We start from the raw sequence: 23,556 nt of genomic DNA on the forward strand, positions 1-23,556 counted from the left end.
GACATCTTGGATTTTGCAGCCAAATGGATGGAGCTAGAGAACATTTTGAGTGAGGTAACCCAGACCCAGAAAGACAGTTATCACATGTACTCACTCATGGGTTTTTAAACATAAAGCAAGGAAAACCAATGTACAAACCGCAATCCCAGAGAACCTAGACAACGATGCGGACACTAAGAGAGATATACATAGATCTAATCTACATGGAAAGTAGAAAAAGACAAGATCTCCTGAGTAAACTGGGAGCATGGAGACCTTGGGGGAGGGTTGTAGTGGAGGGGAGAGGTAGGTAGGAGAGCAGAGAAAAATGGAGAGCTCAATAAAAAGCAATAAAATAAAAAAAAGTCAGCTCTCCCAGATGGGCTGTGTGGCCTGTCCTGGTGACACGGCCTGTCATGGTGAAGACTGACTACATAACAGAGGGTGACCTTGAACTGACCTTCCTTCCAAGTGCTAGGACTGTAGAAATGTGACTGCCGCCATGCCCAGCTTCTAAGTTTTTACAGAATCTTTTTCAATTTTTATGTAATTTATATTGATTTTATATGTCCTTTTAAAAATAGAAAACCACATTCCTCATTTACTAAAGGGCAAAGTTTCTGCGCAGTCATGTTATTTTGTATCTATTTTAAAATACTTCATTGTCATTGATTAAATATCTCACTAAGCATTGATTTGCAGCTTTCTGAGCACCCCCTCTGTTGTGATTCAGTCTTAATCAAGGGCTCAAATTGCTTCTGACATCTGTTGATTTTTGCCTTCATAAATTTTTATCCTAAATAAAAGAAAAGCAAATAAGATTATCAGGCTAAGGAGAGAACATAGTGGGTAAAGTGCTTGTTGAGCAAGCGTTAAGACAGGAGTTCAAATCCCCAGAACCATGTAAAGCCAGCTGTAATGGCATGACTCTGTAATCTCTGTGCTTGTATGACAAGATGGGAGATAGAGATGGATCTCCCTGGAAGCTCACAGGCCAGCTAGCTAAGAGTGAGCTGCTGCAGAAGAACAAGGAAACCCTATCCTCTGAACTCCCCATGAGCACCGTGGCCCTCACATGCCTGCAGTCACAGGCGTGAATGTCCATGGACACATGTATCACACAGAAAGATAAAACAAATTGTCAAGGTCTCTTTGATGCTATAAAATATTCATGAAAAAGAATAGGTTACCAGAAAAAGTTGTGAGGTTTCTTCTTTCACCCATAGTAATTAAAGGTTTCAGAGAGAATTAGATTTGGACACTGCCTCCCCAGAAGCTCTGAATCACCAGTGGTAGAAGCTATGACAAGTGCTTCCTGGAATGGAGACTGTTGGGAATTGGGGAATCATTCTTGAAGAGGAGTAGGCATGGAAGCTGTGAGTGAAGTATGGTGGAGATTTTGGGCAGTTAAGAAACCCAGGTATGGAGACCGCCAGTGTGAGAGAAAGGAGCTCATCGCAGTGGGAGAACTCAATCCGATCTGAGTGTCGAAGGGCTGCACGCTGTTGCTATGTGAGATGGAGATGGGCCCTTGTTAATGTGGCCAGTGATACCTGGTCTCCTATCTCTTGCCCTCATAGAAGATCAAGAGAGTCATGGTAAACTGAATGTAATGGCCCCCATAAGCTTATAGGGAGTGGCACCATTAAGAGGTGTGGCTTTGTTGGAGTGGGTGTGACCTTGTTAGAGGACGTGTGTCATTGTAAGGGTGGGCTTTGAGTTTTCCTATGCTCAGGATGCTGCCCAGAGTCTCAGTACACTTCCTGTTGATTTCTGATCAAGACGTAGCCAGCACCATGTGTGCCTAGACACTGCCATGCTTCACACCATGATGATAATGGACTAAACCTCTGAAACTTTATGCAAGCCACCCTAGTTAAAAGTTTTCTTTGTAGGAGTTGTGGTTATGATGTCTCTTCACAGCAATAGAAACCCAACCAAGACAGGCACCAACTTCGATTATCAAAATTAAAAGCATAAGGTATGGTCAGGGATTCATCGTTCTAATTCCAGCACTTGGCAGGGTGAAGGCAGAAGGATTAGAAATTCAAATCTGGCCGGGCGGTGATGGTCCACACCTTTAATCCCAGCACTCGGGGGACAGAGGCAGGTGGGTCTCTATGAGTTCAAGGCCAGCCTGGTCTACAAGAGCTAGTTCCAGGACAGGCTCCAAAGCTACAGAGAAACCCTGTGTCAAAAACAAGAAAAAAAAAGTTTGAATCTGTTTTTAGCATCATAGCAAAAACAGTTAAAGGACATCTCAGGCTACATATGTAATAATTAACAATTAGGAAAAGCCTCTGTTAATGCAACCTCTACCAGTGGCTCAGTCAAATCATGTCTACCAGTGGCAAGCTTCATAGACAGCAGCAAAGCCAACACGGAGCCAATGGCAAACCTAGAAAAGCAGCTTGCTCTGTAATTTGAAGAACTGACACAAGTCATGGAGTCTTGTTAATCTGATGCTGGTTTTGATATATTCTTTGTCTTTATTTTACCAACACAGTATAAACCCGGCAGTTGCTGTTGCCACTGTAACACTTTATCTATAGACTCAAGAAAGAGCCCCCTTTGATCTCACAGATACAGTGTGTAGGCTCATCAAATGTGCTATACATTTGTTCATGGTCTTTTCTTATTTAGAGAGATCTGGACGTAGCACAGACTGATTTGGGGTACTGCAGCTTCCATGGAGCTAGCGCGGTTGCCAGGTATGAATGGATCAGAGTCCATATGGTGTATTGACGGACCCACTTGGGCCATGATGGTCCTGCCTACTATACAGCACTCCCAGGCCTGTGGAAGCACAGCAAAGCTTTTGTAGTGTGAACAATGCCAAAGACAAGTTGTTTTTTTTTTTATTATTTGAGTTATGTTTGTTTGTGCTAAGTGTGAAGAAGATGGAATAACTTGGTAAAATCAATAAAATTAGTGTAACTGCTAATTTTTCTCAGATAGTATTTCTTAGTATCGACGAATAAGATAAACATCACTAATTGATTTTATTCTTTTGTGTTTTTTTCTCCTTTGGAGGCAGGATCTCATTATGACCTAGCTGACCCAAAACAAACAACAAACAAACAAAAAAATCCACTGGCATCTGCCTCCCAAATGCTAGGATTAAAGGCATGTGCCACACTGTTTTCAAAAGATTTTTATTTGCAATTGTGTGTCTATGTAATTGTGTGTGTATGTGTGTCTGTGATGGGTTTGTGAACATGAATGCAGTGCCTGTGGAGTTCTGAAGAGGATGGTGGATCCCCTGCCACTGATGTTATAGGCAATTGTGAGCAAACACCTGCTGGGAACCAAACCCTGGTCCTTTTGCAAGAGCTGCATGCACTCTTAGCCACCAAACCACCTCTCCAGCCTGATGCTTCTGCTTTTTAAATTAGTGTATAGAAGAGCACTGCATAGTTTATGTTTTATGAGCATGGTAATTCCGTGGGAGATGTTTTCAACCAGAAGAGGTACTCAGTCTTACCTGTTGTTCTAGTCAATGCCTTCCCTCGGACAGTATACTTCAGGTGCTGTTTGCAGGAGAAAATATTTATTTTTGACTTCCAGTATCAGCCAGTAGTTGCTGGTTCCGTTGTGGGTCTATGTGAAGCAGAGCATCTTGGTGGAAGGGCATGTCGGAACAGATGCATGCCTGTCCACAGACAAAAAGCAGAGAGTGACAGACTCGTACTGGACGAAATCTCCTTATGCTTCCTGGCAACATAGTTTTTGCACATGTTCAGTTAGAAAATATGCCCTTCCTTCCTTCCTTCCTTCCTTCCTTCCTTCCTTCCTTCCTTCCTCCCTCCCTCCCTCCCTCCCTCCCTCCCTCCCTCCCTCCCTCCCTCCCTTCCCCCTCTTTCTCTCTCTTTCTTATATTTTCTTTTCCTTTTTTTCCTTTCCTTTTTTGGCTTTACTAGAACATGACTGAAAATTTGAATGGAAAGCTGATATAGCAGGATCACCAGCTTATCTATATGGCTAGACTCAGTTTTTTTTGGGGGGGACACCCAACTTTACAGACACATTGTGAAAATAATGTATCATCCTGGTTCATATCCTGAGTTAGCTATGAGATCTGAGAGGTCCAGACCAAGATTCCTTAGGATGACTTCCAGACAAAAGTTAATATGGTGACCTTAGGATTTGCTTAACAACTAGAATTCTAGATTTGCAGACAGTTCTCTAGAGCATGAATTTGTTAATTCACATGTGCTGCATCAAAGTAGAAAGTCAGGTAAAACTAAGGAAAAACATTCCTGTTTTCATGTCTACTAAAATTATTTGTGAGAGGATTGTTCCCATAAAACATGTGGGGAGATTATAAAAATAAAACAAAACTGTGAAAGCTTTGGAAATGGGCAAAAAGATCTTTATCTTTCCTTAATTTTTTTCTTTCCTTTCTTTTTTATCTCTTTTTAGAGATTTAAGTGTGCATGTGTCTTGCAATGGTAAGCAAGAACTCTGCCGTTGAGGTACACTTTCAGCCCTTCCTTTTCTGTAATTGAGCTACTTCTTAATTATGAAATGATAGAAAACATAATAATTCTAATAAGCTCTCTCTACTAGAAGCCAGCTTTGCACCTCTTGGTAAATTTGTCCAGCATTGCTTTTATGTTGATTGATTGTATTCTATGTTTGATTATATGTGCCTGTGTTTTTCCTTTTCTTCTAAACTGGTTGTCACGGTTTTCTTTCTTTTATTTATTTTTTGACCCAGTGTATCCCACTAAATCAGATTTTTTTAAGTTAAGATTTCTATTGCTGTGACAAAACACAATGACTAAAAAGCCAACTGGGGAGAAGAAGGATTCATTTGGCTTATACTTCTACATCACTGTTCATCACTGAAGGAAGTGAGGACAGGGACACAAACAGAGTAGGATCCTAGAGGCAGTAGCTGATGCAGAGGCTATGGAGGAGTACTGTTTACTGGCTTGCTCAGTCTGCTTTCTTATAGAACCCAGGACCACCAGCCCATGGATGGCATCACTCACCATAGGCCGGGCCCATCCCCATTAATCACTAATTGAGAAAATGCTTTATAGCCAGATCTTATGGAGGCATTTCCTCAACTGAAGCTTCTTCCTTTTTGAGGACTCTAGCTTGTGTCAAGTTAACACACAAAACTTTTGTTTCAGTGGGTGTGGCCTTGTTGGAGGAAATGCATTGCTGTGCGGGTGGGCTTTGAGGTCTTGTGTATGCTCAAGCTACCCCCAGTGGCTCAGTTCACTTCCTGTTGCTTTTGGATCAAGATGTAAGGGCTCTTTCAGTTCCAGCACTGTGTCAACCTGCATGCTGTCTTGCTTCCTTCCATGGCATTAATGAACTAAACCTTTGAACTGTAAGTAAGCCATCCCATGAAAAGTTTTCCTTTATAAGAGTTGCCGTGGTCGTGGTGTCTCTTTATAGCAGTAGAAACCCTATCTAAGACAGTTTGTTTGTTTTTGCATTGAGTAATGCTTTTATCAGGGAAAGCTTATTTGGGAGTTGTATGCTTTGCTGGTAGATATTCAGCTCAAGGAATGACTTCAGTGGGGATTACCTCCCACTGCTGCCAGAGACTAGTGTCTTCTATGCCTGCTACGAGACTTGGGTCCATGACAAGTTTTGAGGCATAAGATATAATCACACTGGCATTGAATTGGTATATTTGGAACTCACAAAGATCAGCCTGTTTCTGCCTCCTGAGTGCTGGAATTAAAGGCATGCAGCATCACCACCTGGCTTTTGGATGCCTTCTTAAACCAGCAGTTCAAGTATTTTTGAGGGGACAGTTTGAGCTGATTTAGTATCTGGCCAGCATGGGCATATCATTCTGTGCATTTACATATGTATATGATGGACTAGCTGTGATCCAGATTATATAGATAACATGTAAAACTGTGTAAACAAGAAGCAGAAATGGTTGCTTTGGTGTTGCTGTTAAAAAGGAAGACTAACTTTTCATTTTTTATTTTAACTTTTATTTATTCTTTGTGTCTTCCACATCATGCATCTCCATCCCATTCATTTCCCTGTCCCCTCTTATCTGCCTTCTGCCCTTGCAACCTCTCCCTCAAAATAAAATAAATTTTGAAAGAAGGGAAAAAAAAGGGAAGGAAAAGTTAATCTTGTCATGGAACAGTGAGTCATGCAGTAAATCCTTTTAACCATATATCTTGCAAAAAGTTTATTACAAAGTGTTCATTGCAAAGAGTCTGGTTCGAGGCCTCTGGTTTCTGCTACACTATCGATGCTGGGCCCTCCCTGGAACTCCTCTTGGTCATCCTGCTGTTACCCTGTGTCATGGAGAAACTGCAGCTTTGGGTCTGCAGGACCGGTTTTTTTTACATGCTCCAGCAGATCACAGATGGGGTGGATGTTGGGGTGAGCCAACTCATAACCTTGGTTCTGGGCCTTGGTAGCTGCTGAGTTGGTCAGCCTGCCAGCTCCCCCATGTCCTCACTGCTGGGGTGAGCTCTCCTGCATTGCCTTGGCTAATTTACCCCTTGCAGTGATGAGCCAGGGGTGGGGCCATTTCTCTTGCTTTCACGTCCTCAGGGCCGGGAAGTATTTCCTCGCAGAGGAGGCTACCTAAATGGAAAGAGCATGAAACTTTGGAGATACCAGTTTGGAACGTTGCTGAAAACTCTGAAATTCCCAGAGTGGGTGAGTGGGATGGGCTCATATGGCAGCAACTGGGCAGAGGTGGCATGGGGGCACACAGTACAGGCGACCAGAGTCTGTTTCTGTAGCTAAATGGTATTGATTTCACTTTCTGCTCCAGGATGAGATTATGATTTCACTGGAAAATCAGACTATTAGATTTCCTAAGGAATTGACTTAGTAGCCACATAATCTCATTGGCCCTGATTAGAATCATGACCAGTACTTCTGTTCAAGTGTAAAAAGAAAAAGAAAGGAAGGAAGGGATAAAGAAAGAAAGAAAAGAAGGAAGGAAGAGAGAAAGAAAGAAAGAAAGAAAGAAAGAAAGAAAGAAAAGAAAGAAAGACAGAGAAAAAAGAAAGGAAAGCTTTCCTATTTTCTGGAAAGAAGCAATTAAATATATAAACTGATATTTGCTTTGCCTTGCTATCCTGTGGAACAGATCTTCTTGACGAAAGCCAATAGAAAAGAGCTGAAAGATGGAGAGAGAAGAGGTCATATTAGCACAAACCCAGCCAAGATTCATTTATGTACACCAGCCAACATGCTGAACATCCACCCTCTCTTACCAGAAATTCATCTTTCTATTGTTACAACAGAACAACAGAAAAAACCATTCGGAGATGGGATCTCTTTCCAATGAACAGGAATTTGGATGGTAAATAGGAAGCAAGACTCTCTTTCTCTTCAGATGTACAGTTATGGGATCAGAACTCCTTTATAACTAACTCTATCCCGACCCGCGAGATACCAACGGGGATCCCTGATAAACATAGTGGAGAGGAATGAAAGGAGACAAGAGCCACGAGAAATGATGGCAAGACAGGATTTCAGATCAAGCCGTTCTGTTTATTATTTCCTCAGAAGCTGTTATATAGCCAAGGGGCAAAGGGGGGGAAGGGAAAGGTGTCAGGGGGAAGGGAAGGGTGTCAGGAAGCTCAGGTCTGCTGGAACTCCGGTCTGGAGATATCCCTAGCTGATAAGTAAATACTGAGGGTCTGTAATTGTTGACTAACCAAGGAAAATGCCAATAGGTTCCGGAGCCTGGTGCCTGCAGGTCTCTGCTAGGAGATAAGATACCAGGTTGATTTCCTAGACCCTGCAGAGGGGATAGAGGTAAATATTTTCTTAACTTGTGAGCTTAAGATGGCTGTAACCAAACTGCAGATCTCAAAATACAGGCCTTTGCTTCTGGCAACTAACGAAAGAGCCAGCGGACTGCTGAGTTGCAGAGTCTATTCTTGTCCACCTGCAGATAGATTCAGACCATTTGATTGTCACTTAGGTTTGTTTTCCACATCCTTGTCACAAACTCATTTTTTTGTTGTTTGTTTTGAGATGTGATTTCATGCAGCCCAGAATGGCCTTGGACTTAATACTTAATACATAGTCAAAGATGACCTTGAACTCCTGATCCTTCTCCTCCTCCCCCTTCCCAGTGCTGGGATTCAGGAACGTCCATCAGCACGCTGCTCATGAGAGAATCTTTTCACTGAATGTAAAATTCTCAGTGGACATTTTTTTTTCTCCCAGGAACAATAGAGGTAAATTTCTTTTTCTTTATAATACTTATGTATTTATTCATTTTAATGTTTTATGTGTATGTGAGTATATGCTAGAGTGGTTGCTATGTATCCATATGTGTGCGGGAGCCTGAAGAGGCCAGAAGAGGGTATCAGAAGTTACAGGTGGTTGTGAACCCCATGTGGGTGCTGGGAACCAAATCCAGGTCCTCTGTAAAACCAGCGTTCTTAAGTGCTGAGCCATCTCTCCAGCCTGTCTTAGATGGTTCATAGGCTTCTGAAGGCCACAGTGTCATGTGATGACCATAGTGTCAGGGGAGAAATCTGTGTATATTTGAATACACGTACAATGAATCCTGTTTCTCAGACTGTTTTCCAGATCTTATTTTTAGCAGCTGAAGTGTTTTGTATCCAAGGGTAGCTTCCTTTTTATATATCGTCAAACATCTTGTATATGTCTATAATTACATCCCAATAAATTTCAAACTTTTTTTGTCATCATATCTTAAATATTTTTTCTCCTTTCTCTCTAACTGCATTTACGTTCACACCTTCTGTTATTATCACTTTAATGATGCTTTGAAATCTTAAACAAACCTTGTTTACTAGATCAGATAATTTCTAGTGATTCCTCCTGTTTGTCTTCTCATTTTATTTTGATTGCTATTTAAAGTGTAAGTTCTTTTAAATCATGCTAATTTGCTGTTAAGTCTCAAGTTTTTTTATTTTCAATTTGCTTTTTAAAATTTTTATTATTTATTTATTTTGAGATAGGGTTTCTCTGGAACTTTGGAGCCTGTCCTAGAACTTATTCTGTAGACCAGGCTGTCTTCGAACTCCCAGAGATCCGCCTGCCTCTGCCTCCCAAATACTGGTATTAAAGGAGTGCATGCCCGGCTCAAATTTGCTTTTTAAAATTTTTTCCAGAAATTTGTTTTTGAACTAAGCATGGCAGTTCATACCTGTAGCCCTAGCACTTAGGCAGTTATGGCAGAAGTGGTGTGTGTTGGAGGCAGCCTGGTCTAAAGAGTAAATTTCAAAATACCTGGTTACAAGGTGAGACCCTGATGAAAAAAAGCCATTCGTTTTTGTTTGTTTATTTTATGATATCTATATTTTACTAAGATTATTTTATGTTTTCATTAATAGAAACACATTTTCTTATATTTTAATGAGCAGAGTTTGAAAATTTGTGTCTGCTGGGTGTGTGGATAGATAATAGAGCACTGTTTAATATGTGTAAGGCTCTGGATTTGATTCTTTTTTGTTTGTTTGTTTTTGTTTTTGTTTTGTTTTGAGACAGGGTTTCTCTGTAGCTTTGGAGTCTGTCCTGGAACTAGCTTTTGTAGACCAGAGCTGGTCTTGAACCCACAGAGATCCACTTGCCTTTGCCTCCCGACTGCTGGGATTAAAGGCATGTGCCACCACCACCCGGCTCTGGGTTTGATTCTTATGTACTATAGATAGAGATGTAGATAGATACATGGATGAATTGATATATATGTAGATAATAGATAGACAAACAGACACACAGATCCATGCCTATTAATTTCCTCATTTGGATTATTTGGGAGTTGATCTTGTTTACTGGTCTTGACTCTTGAAATGGCCACATTTTCTGGGTTTTTATTAAACCCAGAGTTTGAGCAATTGTGGTTATATCCTGGGTACTGTTGAATGTTATACAGTTAAGACTCTAGATTCTGAGTCATGACCTAGCTGTAGAGGAAGCAAGATAGCAAGATGTGACTGCCTTGCTGAAAAAGATACCAAGCCACGTGGCTAACACAGACAAGAATTATGGGCCAATATAAGTTATAGGAGTTAATAAGAAGCCCGAGACACTAGGCCAATCAGTTTATAATTAATGTAGACCTCTGTGTGATTTCTTTGGGACTTAACGGCTGTGGGAACAGGGCAGGACAGAAAACCTCAGTCAACAGAATGGTGTGCCAATGTGGGGCTGACCAAATCTACTTAAAAGCCTTGCGAAGTTATTCTAGATAAAAATGAATAGAGTTAAGCATGGCTTCTTAATAGCAGCCTCTTCTTGGGTGGGCTCTGCTAGAGGCAAGTGCTCTCATTTAAGAGAGGCTTCCTGACTCAGCTTTAGCTGCAAAACCTTGCAGCTCTTTTAAGAGGTCCTGCCAAAAAAACACTTAAATGGTGTTGATGAAAAGCTGACCGCATGCTTTTGGTGGTGGAAAGGACCTTGAAACACCATAGAGTTGTGGCAGTAAACTGTGTCCTCTTAGTTTCGGCCACATGGTATGGAACTGATTGCATGCCACCTTCAGGCTAAACCTGGAGTTGTGAGAAACTCACCTGCTCTGGTCTTTAGATTTAGGTTCTAGAATGTGCATGCTTTATGTTCACTTTGGAATGACTTCGTGTCATTGCACTTCATGCTTGCATTTTTATTGTTGTAAGAAATATAGCTTCTAGCTAAGCAGTGGTGGCACACACCTTTACTCCCAGCACTCGGGAGGCTGAAGCAGGTGGATCTCTGTGAGTTTGAGGCCAGCCTAGTCTACAGAACTAGTTCCTGGACAGCTAAGGCATAGCTGAAACAGAGGACAGAGAAACCCTGTCTTGAACCCACCACCCCTCTCCACCAAAGAAAAGAAAAGGGGGAAAAAAAAGAAATAGGCCTTCTTATTTGAGAAAGGGTTAGGTCTAGTAAGCTCTTGCTTTTTTATCACTAGAAGTCCAATGCACTATCCATTGCACCACAGAGCCACCAAATCTCTTGTGTTGTCATCAGAGGCTTTCTCAGAAAATATCTAGGTACAATTGAGCCTGCCTTCCCCAATTGGAACCTGATTATCACTTTGGCTTTTCTTATTCTTTGTTTCACTTCCTTACCCAGGATTCCTTAAGATTTATTTTATTTATGTTTATGTGCTTGTCTGTGAGTTGTTATGATATGTTGCAAGGAAAGTCAGGCTGCTTGTTTGTCCCGGCCTCCACGCTAGCTTATACTCAAAATAACCACACAGAGATTGTATTCATTAAAACACTGCTTGGTCCATTAGCTCTAACTTTTTATTGGCTAATTCTTACATCTTAATTTAACCCATTTCTATTAATCTGTGTATCGCCAGGTGGCAGTGGTTTGCCAGGTAAAATTCCCAGCGTCTGTCTCTGGCGGATCCATAGCGTATCTCCAACTCCACCCTTCTTTCTTCCAGCATTCAATTCTGTCTTCCCTGCCTACCTAAGTTCTGCTCTATCAACAAACCCAAAGCAGTTTCTGTATTAACCAATGAAAGCAACAAAAGACAGAAGGACCTCCTACACCAATGATACCTGTGGCTTGGCCAGAAAATGTCTGTAGATGCTCTGTAGCTGAAGTTATAGGCAGTTGTAAACTATCTGACATGGTACTGAAAACTGAATTCAGGCCTTCTGGAAGGGCGGTGTCTGCAACAGCCACGCCATGTCTCCAGCCCCACTAAGCATACTTTCCAAATTACTTACATGTGAGACTTTATCTCAGGGTTCACTTTAGGGGTTTCCTCCTCCTCTTCTGCTTCCCTCTCCTCTTTCCCTACTAGGACTGAAGAACAAACCTAGGACCTTGCACATGATAAGCACATCTTCTACCACTGATCTACACTGTTGGCCCTTCACACATTTTTCTCATGGCAGAAGCTCCAGGAACTAGGGGACTCTGGGAATCTTGGGGGTATCTCTAACAGCTTCTGTTTAGAAGTGACATGTAGTGAATATTACGTGTGCAAAGTAATGCATTCAAGACCAAAATTAATGTTTGCCAAAAAGAAGAAATGATTAATTGCTAATAGTAAGACAATCTGCAATAGCTGTATTCATAATTTTTGTTCCTTTGATACACTGGTTGCTACCTCTAACAACTGGAAGAAATGTATCATAAAGAAGACATAGCTAATTGAACCATATCCTTTTTTCTTCTTCTGGTACTTAAGGATTGAACCCAGTGGCATGGACACTAAACACTCTCCCACTGATTCCATCCTCAGCCCTAGGTTTTGAAATGTCAAAAGTAGAAAGGAGTATTTATTAAGTGGTGAAGAAAGAGTTCAGACAAGAGTTGTAGATATTCAGAGACTATGAACACCAAGTCCAGGAGAGGTTTTACAAACGAGAGACTGCTTGTGCTATGTACCCATCACTGTGAGTAAAGGCCATGGCCAAAAACAGCTTATGGGAGAAACAGTTTATTTTGGCTTACGGTTCCAGAGGGCAAGTCCGTTAGTATAGGGGAGTCATGGCAGCAGGTGACCAAAGCAGAAAGCCCAGACATCTCACAAAGCAGGAGAGTGGACTAGAAGTCTGGAAAGACTATGAGATCTCAAATGTCACTCCCAGTGATATACCTTCTCCAGCAAATAGGACTACCAACCAGGGACCAAGACTTCAAACACCTCAGCCTGTGGAAGTCATTTCCCATCCAGAACACAGTGCATTGTGTTGAGAGACAATGAGGATTTAGGTAAATTGTAAACAGTGCCAAGGTGAAAAAGGACTAGTCTGGCTCTGTCATTGGGGTGCCTTGGGAGGAGGGACACTGGAAGCTGCTTGGAGAGCATGGACGTCAAGCAGGACACAAAGACTTTAGTTAGGTAGGGTGGGTGCTACACGCTGGTATACCTAGGACTCAGGAGTTTCTTAGGTTTGAGGCCAGCCTGGGCTACATCAAGAGTCCTTGCCTCAAAAAGAAAAAAAAAATCAATAGCAATACAATAAACACCAAACAAACAAGCTAAAAAGGAATCCTGAGTGTATTTACAAAGATTGTCTGGGCAGTCCTGGAGGAGGCTGCAGCGGGGACTTCTGGCCCTGCACAAAGAAGCCTTTCTCCTCTCTTCTAGGCTGTCCACTGGTTCTGTGAGACAAGGCTATGACAAATATGTGGTAAGCACGACAAATATTTCCTCAGTGCGTACTTGACTCCCACTACTAGGGAAACAGAAAATGTCTTTCTAATTTTTTCCCCCTGAATCTCCTATCTGACCAAATACAGCGCATGCCTTGGTGGAAGACTACTTCCCACACAGATGTATAATTAGGGCGGCGTTCTGCGATAGGTTAAATGCATAAGGAAACCCTTCAAATGAGAGGCAGATACTTGCACACTATCATGGTTTCTTTTGCTTCTGAGTTAACCAAGGAAAGGCACTTGAATATAACTTTCTGCTGCAGTCCTGAAAATAGAGAAACAATTTCTGTAATTTTTCCATCTCCGAAGTCTTTAGCAAACTGCAATGCCCAGGAGCTTCTGGAAGGCAGTGACAGTGGCCGTGGTAAGACTGTCTACTTGTTATTAATATTGTATTATTTCTCTGATTTGTTGTTGCCGTTGGCTCATTAATGACCCCTGATATGTAACGTATTATGTGAATGCTGCGCCACCTGGGATATGAAAATTGATTGCAGAGGTTTGAGTGAGGTTATTTGATTTTGCAATTAGATTTATGGCTTGGCAGAAAGAAAAAGAAAAGACATAACACGTATGTTTATCAGTCCCCAAACTGTCCACCTCAGAACTGGGATTTCTTTTCATATCTTTCAGATCGTGATTATGACATAAGATTGCTTTGCTCCATACTGAACAAGTGGCTAGAATTAGAGTTAACAAGGCAGAAACCATTTAAAAATCTAGAGACTTGCATCTGGAATCTTGCATATGTTCTCAGCCGTTCTTCAATGCTAGGTACTGTGTCAAATGCTCTGCTCTTGCACTTGCTCTGCAACCATGTAGAGCAGTTGCTGTCACTCCCTCGGTACAATGGGTACAATGTGGGGACAGCTTATGCCAGCAGCAGGGAAGCGACAAAAGCCGCACAGCTGGTACTAGATAAAGCTAGTGCTAAACCCAACCTAGTGCCAGACTTGGTAGTGCACACTTGTAATCCCATGGCTGGTGAGGCAGGGGGCGGGGCGGGGGGGGGATGAGAAGTCAAGGTCAGCCTCAGCTACATAATGAATCTGAGCCTTGACTTCATAAGATCCTGTCTCATTGCCTATCCAACAACTTTGTTTCAACTTAGAACATTGTAAAAGCACCCAAACGCCACCACAGATCAGCCTCTCTCTTCTTTCATGCGTGTTCTCCTTTAGATTTTGTCCATATGTATTGATAACTTGTGTTTGGTTTTTACTACTTACCCTGCCTGCCTGGCCTGGAACCTGCTGTATAGATCAGGCTGGTTGTGAACTTGTGAGGGTCCTCTTGTCTCTACTGCCTGAGGGCTGAGAGTGCAGTTGTGAGCCACTATGCTCAGCTTTGTGTTCTTTACTTAAACATTTTTATAACGATATACTATTCCACTAAGTGGATCTATGATCACTCGTTAAACCATTCCTATAATGTTTGAAAATTTCTACACTTTAATTTTTAAGTTTTGTACGATTTCTTCGGGATAGATTTCTAGAAAATGCTGCATCAAGAGCAGAGAAATGAAAAAAAAATACAATGTTTTAGTTAACATTTTAAGTACAATTTAAACAAAGCACATAGAAGTGAAAAACGAATACATAATGTTGTAGTTAGCATTTTAAGTACAATTTTAAGACTAACAGGAAATTCTATTTTAAGTATGACAATGTTGGAATGCTCTTGTGTTGGGGTTTTCAATACTATTCTTGAGCTCAGCCACACCCTGGATTCTCAGAACTCAGCAGAGTTGTTCTACACATGGTTATGGTTTACAGTAGTAAAGGGATGAGATAAAATCTGCAATAGGAGAAGGTATGGAGCTAAAGTCGGGAAGAAGGCTGGCACAAGCTGGATGGCACTGCCTCCTGTGAGTTTGGAACCATGCCATCCCCCCCCCCCCCCCCCGCGGCAGAGCGTGTGCTGTGTGCCCACTATTGCAGAGCAAGGATGTGCTCTCAAGCCTCAGAGGCCAAAACATTTATTAGGATTCTCAGCCTTCCAAAAGTCAAACTTCAGAATGGTACAGAAGCTTGAGGCATACAACATTCTTACGACAGAGTAGTCCCATGATGAGGTCAAGAGCCAGCCCTTTTCATTGTGCAGGAATTGGGACGCCAAATCCTGCTCAGTTAAGTTACTTGACTTCTAAGAACTTTAAAGTTAGCACACAAAATAATGGGTTTCATTTTTATATGTTCATACAAACACATCATTCTAGTTTGCTCATATTCTGAGTTAAGTCTTTATTCAATATTCGTGTAGACTATTTTAAGAGACCAGATTTTAAAATTGTGATTTCATCCAGCTGTGATGGCTCATGTTTGTAATGCAGATGTGAGGGAACTATGGCAGGAAGAAGGTCAACGCCAGCCTTCGATACATACTTACTTCCAGAGCAGTCTGGACTACAGAGTGAGACCCTTACACAAAACCAGACCAAACCAGACATCATGATGTCACAGTGTTCGAAAAGCCTTGTAATATTAACCTGTTTTACTTTTACTTTAAAAAGTTTTTTGGACATAGGGTCTTACTGTGTATCTCTGATTGGCCTGAAACTCATTATATAGACCAGGCTGGTCTTGAACTCAGAGATCTGCCTGCTTCTGCCTCTCAAGTGCTGGGATTAAAGCTGTGCACCACCATGCCCAGCCTCAGTTTTTTTCCTTTTCACAGTGTATATGATTGTGGCTTAGAGCAGACAGTATTGCTAGACCACACAGTGATGGATAAGATGCCTGACATTAAGCATGGTGTTTTCACTGAAAGTACAGTGGAAGTGAATTATGTGTTTTCTGTTAAAGACATGCTTACTACTAAAATTTGCTGTACTTGTTCTTAGTTTCTTAGAATGTGGAAATACCTATCATCTGTAATGCATACAAACAGCAAAAACATCTATAACCCACCCTAAGAGCTTATTTGTTAAATCTGGGTAGGACTCAGAAGTTTGCATTTTCAAATAAAATATCCAGGTGATATATCTGATGTTGGTGGCCCAACAACCGCATTTGAGAATTTGCACACTGATTACTGGGAACCTTCCTTCTAGGTTACTCACACTAATGTTCATAAAAGAAAGTCAGTTGGTGTGGGAAGTCCTTCTGCATATGTGTTGCTTTTATTGGTTAATGAATAAAGAAACTGCATTGGCCTGTTAATAGGGTAGATTAGAACTAGGCAGGGAAAACTATATTGAATGCTGTGAGAAAGAAAGCGGAGTCAGGAGAAGCCATGTAGCCCCTCCAGAGAGAGACACCAGATGGAACCTACCAGGTAAGCCACAGCCACGTGGCAATACACAGATTAATGGAAACGGACTAGTTTAGGATATAAGAGTTAGCCAGAAATACGCTTAAGCTATTGGCCAAACAGTATTGCAAATAATATGGTTTCTGTGCAATTATTTCGGGACTGAGCAGCTGGGAACGAATAAGCTGTTTCCTACTACAGCCAGTGGCCTTAATCTCCTGTCTGATGTCATTGTCTATGGCTAGTCATTTCCTGACCCCCTACAAGGTAGCCCCAAGCACCTTTTCTCTTACGATTCTCTATAGTAGTGGTTCTCAATCTTCTTAATACTGTGACCCTTTAATATAGTTCCACATGTTGTGCTGACCCCCAACCAAAAAATTATTTTTGTTACTACTTCATAACTAATTTTGCTACGGTTATGAATCTTAATATAAATGTCTGTGTCTTCTTATGGTCTTGGGCATCCCCTGTGAAAGGGTCATTTGACCCCCCAAAGGGGTCTTGAAACACAGGTTGAGAACAGCTACCCTATAGCCTTACCCAAACTGACCCTTTATACTTTTTTTAAAATCAGTCTGTGTTTACAATTTTGGACCCCAACCACAGGTCTTTTTTCTTCTTGGTACTGTGGAACCAGCAATTAGACCAAATTGATTGCCAAGATGGTAACTCTCTGTCAAAAATAGGAGAAATAGGAGATGAATTTGTGAGTCAGCCTCCTGGTCCCTTTGGGGGGTGTGTGTCTTGCAGTCACAGATGTCAGGTAAAAGAAATGAAAGGTAAGAATCAGGCATGGTGGCACACACCTGTCGTCCTAGCACTAAGTAGACTGAAGATCAGGAACTCAAAATCATCCTAGGTTGCAGTGAGTTCAAGCCCAACCAGGGTGAGATGATACCTTACTCAAACAGAAATTGGTGCATTGCCTATTTTTGCTCCTATTACAGTTCTTTCTGGTTGTATCCATGGCAACGCCAGCTGTCATGGCACCTGGGCATGTGTCACTGAGCATGCAGATGCATTACGATGAGGGTAGAGTTGGTCACTCTGGCAGCCCTTTTAGATGCAGCAGATTTCAGCCAGCATAACTGAAGTGGGATTTCTGGCTACAGATGTCCTGTCTCCAAAGGTCAAGACGATCGGGGCAGGGGAAGAATTCAGCTGGGTCACCTCTGAGTGGAATAGCACTTCCCTTTACAATTTCTTCCTACTATAATTGTGGTCACCTCCTGCTCTCATCTGTCTATTCTACCCTTCTTTCTTTCTTGCAGGGGATCTGCTCCTCACTTATTCCATTGGAATAGCAGCAAGGCTGTTGTTAGCTCGGTGCTATTACCGACTAGCTGGGCTCTGGGGCCTCCAGTGATCGTGGCCTGGTCAAATATGGTGTTGTATCCTCTAGGTCAGGAAGGGTTCATATGGTCTCATTTGCTTACCGGGTAATAATACTCCATGAGACTTCGATCTGAACACCAAAGAGGGCAGTCAGGCTCATGTTTTTCTGAGACTGCTGATTGGAAAAACATGGTTCTATAGTTTGCCATGGTTATGTCCATCTTATGTAACATGGAGGAAATCTTTCCACAGAGGAACACAGAGGTCCACATACAGTGAGAGATAGAGGCACAATTCGAGGAGAAATAGAAATGCTTTGAGTTCTGTCTCATTGACGCCAGTGAGACATACCTCATCTTCCACCCCTGCTCTTCTCAGTTATTTGAGTCAGCAAATCTTTGACTTCTCTTTTTGCTCAGTGGATTTGTTGTTTAAAATAGTGTGAGATGACTCTGTGGATAAAGGTGATTGCCATAAAGCCTGAATACTTGAACTTAATCCCCAGGAACAACATGGTGGAAGGAGGGAACCAATTCTGGAAAGCTGTCCCTTGACCTCTGCATATACGCCATAGGATATGTTTGCCTCTTTCATCACATAAATAAATGTAATATAATTTTTTAAATAACAAAATGGCACAACCATTATTTTATGGTTTTGGAGTCAGATAGGCAATATGTGTCTCACTGATCTAAATCCAGGGCCTCTCTGGAGGCTATAAGAAGATCCACTTCCTTGCTCGTTTAGATAGTTGGCAGAATTCAGTTCCTTGTGGTAGGAAGGAAGTCTTTTCCTACAGGCTTCACCTGGGGGCACTTAGCTCTGAGAGCCTGCTCCCTCCACTTTCACAATGAGCAAGTGTTCTGCCTGCGCTGCTCAGTCCTTTTTAGGGTGTATTTTGAAGGCTGCAGATACCACTCAGTGGTATAGCACTTGCCTCGCATGTGCAAGGTGCTGGGGCTCTACCCATAGAACTGCAAAAATACAGTTTTCATTTGAAGTTGTCATGACTGAGTTCCACATGCATCTTCTTATTTAGTGTGTCCTTGGTCTGTCTCAGATGAGAACCGAAAGCTCTTGTGAGGCTTTTGGGAGGATCCCAAGAAATAATGGCTAGATAGGTAGAGTAATGAAAAATAACAGTGGATTCTGTGTTTGTTGACTTTGGACAAAGCCCTTAGCCTCTCGGACTCAGTTTTTTTTTTTTGTCTACAGAGCGAGAATGCTGAGTTAGCAGATTCCAATGTCCTTACATTGTATTCGTTTTATTTTTCTAATTTTGTTGAGACAGTGTCTGCCTTTGTAGCCCTAGATGGCCTCAGACTTGTGGCAGTTCTACTTCCTATTGCTCCCCAGGGCTGCCAATCTTGGGTTTTTGCTTTTACATTTTAGAATGCAGTTCCCAACAGGATGCTCTGATCACCACAGCAAAGACTCGTGCCTCTGTCATTTATTTTTTTAAATATTTATTTATTTATTATGTATACAACATTCCTTCCAGGCCTGCCTGCATGCCAGAAGAGGGCACCAGATCTCATTATAGATGGTTGTGAGCCACCATGTGGTTGCTGGGAATTGAACTCAGGACCTTTGGAAGAGCAGGCAATACTCTTAACCTCTGAGCCATCTCTCCAGCCCCGCCTCTGTCATTTAAAAGTCATGATTTCGGTGTACTTCGCCCTTTGGCCTGTATAATCTTTCTGCTTTATAATATTTTCCCACAAATAAAGGTCCTTTTGTTCTTCTAAAATATTTTATTACTATTATTTTTATATTCGACATATGTGTATCAGTTTGTACGCCTGAGTGTGGTACCTGCAGAGGCAGAAGAGGGTGTTTGATCCAGAGACTTGCAGCCATAGGCAGTTGTGAGCCATCTGATGTGGGTGATAGGAATCTAACTCTGGTTCTCCGCAAGGACATCACGTGATCCCAGCTGCTGAGCTGTCTTTCCAGCTGGTACTACTGTTCTTTAGCATGAAGGTTTTGTAGACTTTTATATCTATAGATACTTGAAAGATGAGTGCAGAGAACTCCTATCAATCTCTAAACTGCTATCACGACACACAATATAAATATTATCATGGCAGGAATGACTGTGAAACCATGGAAATTGGAAATAGAAGGACCACACAATCCAACTATAGGTTTCCTGGGCCCATTGAGAGATCCCAGGGGACTCTTGCGTCCTACCACAGAGATGCTTGCGTATCACTGTTCACTGATACACTATTCACAGTAGCTAGGAAATGGAACCAGCCTAGATGTCTGTCAATAGATAAATGGATAAGGAAAATGTGGTTCATACACAATGGAACTTTATTCAGATGTAAAGAAAATTTAAACTGCTTGATGAGCAGTTTCCAGAAGATGATGGATTCCACAAAGTTGTCCTCTGACCTCCACATGTGTGCCATGGCATGTACAGTACACACACACACAGGACACACACACTAAGCTTAATAAAAATAAAATTAAGGGCATTTCCAGGAAAATGGATACACCTGGAAATCATCATGTTAAATGCAATAAGCCAAGACTTAGAGTGATAAATATTACATATTTCCTGTGAAGTGAGTGTTATTTACTGCGTGTGTGTGTGTGTGTGTGTGTGTGTGTGATAAAACTTGGAGTTGGCTGTGGAAGAGGAGGATGAATTTTGGTTTCGTTTGTTTGTGCATTTGAAGACAGAGACTTATATTTTATTATTTGTCAGGGTAGCTGGAGCCGAAAGGATGGAGGGTCTGTCCAGGACAATAAAAGTGCCCTCAGTGGATGTGGGCCATATTCCCAAGGAAGGGTGTCTTCATGCATGTCTTTATAGTCCAGTGCAGAGCTGGTCTACCCATAGGGGTGCCTTGTGCTGCAGGGGTGTGCAGCGTGGGTAGAAAGTGAAATCCACATGGTAGCTGAACAAACTGAGAAAGGCTATGGAGAGGTTGGAGAAGCACACTGGGCTCCTGGAGAAGTAGGCGGGGTTGTGGAAGCTGTGGAAGAGGCTCCCAAACTGAGCATTGGATAGGCCTTGGTGATGCATCTCAGTTCTCGTGGCTCCTTCATCCATAGCCAGCACCTGCTGGACTCTGCATCCTGATATGTACACTCGGCAGACCGGTGAGCGCCTGCTGACATGTCAATGTGTGCACCTACTGTCCTTTGTTGATGTGGCTCTCGAGCTTCAGCTCAGGGATGAAGGCTCCTGTGCATCAGCCACGCCGCTGCATGGGATCCACCAGGCCACTGTAGAGGTGGTCACCAAAGTAGACAAAGGAAGTCAAACAGGTTTCTCTGCTGATAGATCTCGCCCTTTTCCAGGCCGATGATGTGGTCCCGTGAGGGAACCCTTCTCATTAAGCTTTCAAAAAAGGTTTACCCTGGTCAGTGAAAAAGTTGGGCTTGTCACCCTGGACGATGACTATATCGAAGAGTTGGTGCCAATCCGGACCTGCCACGTGCCTCATTCCTTTGTCCATGACGCTGAAAGGACTGTTGGTGATGAGAAACAGCTGTTTTCCATGGCCACCAGGTGGCTCAGGACCGCAAATGTTGCATTCCGTCTCAGGATGTACTTCTCCATGTTTTGCTCAATCCACTGGTACAGGAGGCTTTTCACACGCACATCCAGGATGGCATCCGTCATATTCTTATAGAGGTAGAGGTGCTCCAACTTTAGGCTGCGGCACAGGAAGTGTCTACCACGCAGGGCAGCAGTGCAATCTCTAGTATTGAGATGAAGAGAAGATGTCTGTTAACCGCTCTTGTCATAGAAACAACTCATCTGGTGTAGTGGCATGTACTAGGTACATGAACATATAGGTCAGTCACTTAATTTTCTGGCACAGGCTGGAGTCCCCTGTAGGCTGATTTTAGTTGTACATAATGAAAAGCATCAATTTTCATCGGAGGACTTTTCTGAACATCACAGTGGAGGCCACAATTGGCAGACTGCGGTCACAGTCATGTTTCCAAATCCCCTCAGGATACTTACAGCGCTCTGTCGGGATGTCCCTGGGCAGCACTGAGGATCTTAGGGTGCAGGGCATCCTTATGCGGGGCCAGTGTTTAGTCGTACTCAAAACCATAGACTTCAGTGTCACGCATAGATGGCGGCTGGGTTAGGAGGCTGCAAACCTCAAAGGGTAGGTCATCAGCTTCCACATGTCCTGGGAGCTAGCCCACAAGCACGCACTGAGTTTTCCAAGCGCAGTTCTACAGGTATTGAACGCAGGGTTCTGCTGCAGTAGGCTCTAGGCTCTGTAGGGGGTAGGGGGAGCAGCAGCCAGGACAGGAGGGTAAGGATGAGGTGATCTGAAATCTGCTATGACCTCCGTACAGCAGCCATACCCACCATTCCCTCTGCATGCTAACTGGAATGGTTTAAATAAAATGCTGCAGGTCCCCAAGTGGCTGCAGCAGGCAGCAAGTCCCGAGACCACAGGGAGCCCCCGAGTGGCCCGTGGGCCATGAGGGCCAGTGGGTACTAGGCAGGGAGTCACATGGTAGATGAGAGACCAAGATGGATAGGCGTGTCATGAGACCAAACCGCAGGTCTTTGACCACGGCTGGTCCTTGGCAGGGAGCCATGCAGTGGGAGAGAGACAGAGACATGGATAGGCATTGGATATTTATTTAGTACGTTATGGAAGGGAAAGGGAAATAGGGGAAGGGGAGAAGGGAGAAGAGCAGAGAGAGAGAGACAGAGAGAGAATGGGCTGAGGGGAGAAATGGGGAGAACGGAGCGAGGCAGACCAGAGAAAGAAAGAAAGGAAGGTGCTAAGGCTGGAAGCAGAAGGAAGACCTGCTTGCCTCAGCAGACAGAGGAGGGAGTGGGCGGGGCTTGTCTCTTATAGGGACAGGACAAACCATTACACTAACCCCACTGCCCTCCACCCATCCACCAGCCTGCTGCCCTCAGTCTGGAAGATGACATCTTAAGGGAAGATGGGGTCAGGGAGGGAATACATGAAGGCAGAATGGAGGTCTGTGGGTAAAGGAGAGAGATTAGTAGAGGAAAGCAGGGGGAAGGGCAGCGGGACAGGGCCACAAATAAGAACAAAAGGTCTATGAAAATGCCATAAAGAAAATTGTTTCTATTTTAACCTTTAAAAATTAATGAAGCACTACTGGATTTTTTTTTTTTTGAGATAGGTCTCATGTTGCCTAGGGCAGCCTCAAACTCATTGTGCACCCAACATCCAACCTGACCTTGAACTTCTGACTCCTGTAATCCTAAATACTGGGATTACTGATGTGTGCCACCATGCCCCATTTTAGATATCGATGGGTATTGAGGCCCAGAATTTCATGCATTCTAGGCAAGCACTCTACCAGCTATGCTACATTCACAATTTTGTATATCTTTTTTCTTTTTACTTTCAATTTTTACTATATCCTGGAGTACTTGAGCATAGAACAGAACAATCTGCATATTTAAAAGCATGTGTCATGTATGTAGTCATGTTGTGAAGTTTGCGATTCTGTAGCCTCTGAGCAGGTGGTCTATCAGGCATTTGCAGTGTAAGGCTGATGAGAGACCCATGTCATAGCATATCAGACCCGTGCTGCAGAGAGCCAAAGAGCCACCAGGTGGCATTCAAACACCATCCATCCATTGGTGCACAAGCAGCAAATGTATGCAGATTATCGTGCTAGTGTGCATTGGTGTAAAAATCAATTTTGCTGAAAAAGTGCTTAATTTTAGCATCATATGTGGATGAACTCTAATATTTAAACAAAATCCATTATCAGAATCCATCTAAATCAAAATAATATTTTATCAATGGAGAGGGGGAAGTGCATGAGAGAGCTAGAGGGGGGAAAGAGAGGGAGGAAAAGGAAGAAGAGAGGTGTGTGTGTGTGTGTGTGTGTGTGTGAGAGAGAGAGAGAGAGAGAGAG

General features: G+C 42.7%; 1 pseudogene; it reads right to left on the reverse strand.

Annotated features, from left to right (window-relative positions):
* Positions 1–20,429: 20,429 nt before the first annotated feature.
* LOC142846741 (5'-nucleotidase domain-containing protein 2 pseudogene) lies at positions 20,430–22,245 on the reverse strand (annotated as a pseudogene).
* Positions 22,246–23,556: the final 1,311 nt, after the last annotated feature.

The sequence above is a fragment of the Microtus pennsylvanicus genome, chromosome 3 (genome assembly GCF_037038515.1).
Source record: "Microtus pennsylvanicus isolate mMicPen1 chromosome 3, mMicPen1.hap1, whole genome shotgun sequence".
Taxonomy (NCBI): domain Eukaryota; kingdom Metazoa; phylum Chordata; class Mammalia; order Rodentia; family Cricetidae; genus Microtus; species Microtus pennsylvanicus.